We start from the raw sequence: 3475 nt of genomic DNA, 5'->3' as shown, positions 1-3475 counted from the left end.
ATGCCAATTCCTCCGTTATCCGTCACGTAATTAATAATTCTGACTTTCTTAAGTTAGGAGGTCTAATCTTTGAAGTCGACGAGGAGGAAATGAAGCGAAAAATGGGAGAAATCAACAGAATGACACAAGTGCTGTTAAACGGCACTTGTGTCGTTCTGTTAATAAACACGAGTTTGAGCAGTCACGAGCCTTTCGGGCCCCTGTATTTGCGAACTTGAACTTATTTGAGTCGCGAGATCGTCATGTCGCTCACATAATTTGGGAGATACCCTCATTGCTTTGGTTTTCTAACGAATGTGAATGGTTACTTGTGATTTCACCGAAATCCATGCCAATTCTCTCATTATCCGTCACATAATCAATAATTCTGACTTTCTTAAGTTAGGAGGTCCGATCTTTGAGGTCGATGTGCGGATGAAATGAAGGGAAAAATGAGATAAATCGACAGAACGACACAAGTGCCGTTAAACGGCACTTGTGTCGTTCTGTCAATAAATACGAGTTTGAGTAGCCACAAGCCTTCCGGACCCTACGAGTGGTGAGATGTACATGTTGCTCACATAATTTGGGAGATACCCTCATTACTTTAGTTTTCTAATGAATGTGGATGGTGACTTGTAATTTCACCAACGCGATATCTACAATCTATGCCAATTCTTCTGTTATTTGTTACGTAATTAATAATTTTGACCTTCTTAAGTTAGAAGGCCCGATCCTTAAGGTCGACGCGGTGAAAATAAACCGAAATATAGGAGAAATCAACAGAACAACATAGATGCCATTAAACGTCACTTGTGTCGTTCTGTCGATAAACACGAGTATGAGCAGTCACACGCCTTCTAGACCTCGATATTCCATAATTTGAACTCATGTAATTTGCGAAATGGACATGCCGCTCACATAATTTGAAAGATACTCTCATTGCTTGGACAACATGAAAAATGAGAACAACACTAGTGATGTTACTGTTATGAAAACAGCACAAGTGTCGTTACTTATGTAAACACGATACGAATAATTGATAACTTGTATATTTAAAAATAAATTGTTACTAGATCAATGATATTTAATATCTAAACATCATTTCTATATTTTTTAGGTAAAATACTCGAAATGGTACCGTGATATTTTGTTATAACAAAAAATAAATATCTATCATTATGACTTCATCGATTCAAGTATATATTAAAATAATATGAAAATAGTTACAATATTTAAATTATCAAAGTAACCACAATATATTATCAATAAGAGACAGATCATAACAGATAATGGTTGTACTGTCACTTTACATGGAGGATAACGACTGTAGTGTCGTTCTACACTACAGATAACGACTGGACTGTCGTTTCCAATCGTTATCGTCCAATAGTTGCGGACGATACAAATATACACCAAATGAGAAAATAAAATCAATTAAAATATCATTTTATACTATATTAAATAATAAAAGTACCAATGTAAATGAGATTTCTAAAAATACCTTTCTTTTTTCTTTAAATATAGTGGAAATCTCAATGTAGATAATATAGATAATAAAATTCTTGTTCAAATACTCACAATGTTGGAGAAGATAGAAGAAAAATACAATGAATATCAAGATTTTAGGGAAGAAATCACAGGGAAAACAAGTTAATGCATTTTGCAGATGAATTGAGGGATTTAATTAGATTGAAAGGGGTATTTGGGTATTTTCCATGATGAGGGTATTTTAGATATTTGACATTATTTGTTTATTGTATTTTATAAATGAAGGCCATTTGACCAAGAAATATTGAAGGAATGTTATTTTATCAAAATCATTGTTTGACTAGGCTTTTTTATCAAATCCCCCAATCTGATTTCCGAGTTTACCCTTCAAATAAATGGTGGTAGGGTTATTTAAAAGTCAAGGAATAGCGGGGTTATTTTGGAAATTAGTTTCGAAAAATGAGAATGTTTTTGACCTTTTGAATTTCAACGTTCTTGCAACAAGTAGAAGGCTTGTCCACATGCAATATTTTAACAATTAATTTACTGTTTAAAAATTAAAAATTGGAAAGCTGGCAAAAAATTGGAATAATGGGGCTCAAATAATTATCCATTTAATGATTAATCTAACTCCTATTTGAGCCCCTCTTTGACCCCCTTTTGTAACAATCAAAATGGGTGGATTAGTGACTTTTTAAAAAATAAGTGATTGAAGAAGAAGGAAATTTTTTTAATTTACGTGTAATATTATTTTATGAAAAATTGTGTGAATAAAAATGAGAGAGAAAAATTGAATGAAAATTAATGAGGGCCAAACGGTGGGCTGAATATAGCAAACACTAATGTCAAGATTTTGATTTGATTAATATTTACTGAGAAAAATAAAAACAATTAAACGATAAAATCTTTGGACTCACCATTTCACCATCATTATCCCTTTTTTCTCGCTCCTCAAGTTTGATTCCTAAAGTCGAACTTGATCAACTTCACTAATTTCACGTATTTTTTTATCATTATTTCACTATTCCAACTGTCATTTTTGAATTAAATCAATTCTCGCTTTTATCTCTAATGGTCAAAAAATCAATTCTCAAAATCACTATCAAACAAGCCCCTAGCTAAATCAATTCACTATATCTCTATGTGAATTTGATGAAAGCTCAAATACTGGATTAAATCATCAAAAAATATATTTTAAGACCACAATAATAATCGAACTATGTCTCTATCTTTTATTCAATTGCAAAATTTTACTACAGGGTTTAAATATATAACTTACCTCTCAATTTGTTATAAATTTATAAAACAATGAATTAATGAACAACTATTCAAAGCACGAAGAATAGAGATAAAAATCAATACAGAATTAACTTTGAGAATTTTAATAATGTAATTAAAGATTATCCGTCCAACTATTAATTTAGGTAAGCATCATAATGGATGAAAAACAAAGGTTTGGGAGTATATCACTGAGTTTAAAGGGGAAAAAAAAAATGGAGAAAAAAAATGATCTTCTTGGATCAAGATTCTGCCTTGTTCACATCAAGTTCTTGTAGCTTTTTCTTAATCTTCTCTCGTGTCTTCTCCTTCATTCCCTTGCTCTTGTCACCCTTATTTCGACCCAAATTAGGTCTTTATATAGCTCCCAAATTGCCCAGAAAATCGAGATCTTGAAAATGACCAATATACCTTGAATAAAAAAAAAAAAGAAAATGATAAAAAAACTTATAGACAAGTCGCAGAAAATAGTAAAAAATATTATAGCGAGGTATGCTGATACAATTTTTTAAGACATTAATAAATGTTTCACCCTTGAAATGGTGCTAAAAGATTTTATAGAAGCTTAATGCTTCTTTCAAAATTAATACAACATAATATTAATTTTTCCATGCAAATTGACCTAGATGTTACTCTTCTTAATCAGATAATTTTAAATGCTAAAAAACTTTTAAAATGTTTCAGGGATTTGAACTCTGAATAATATTTATATTATTTGACAAAATGT

Source organism: Olea europaea, chromosome 4 (genome assembly GCF_002742605.1).
Source record: "Olea europaea var. sylvestris chromosome 4, O_europaea_v1, whole genome shotgun sequence".
NCBI classification, from domain to species: Eukaryota; Viridiplantae; Streptophyta; class Magnoliopsida; order Lamiales; family Oleaceae; genus Olea; species Olea europaea.
Note: the sequence above shows the minus strand (reverse complement) of the source record.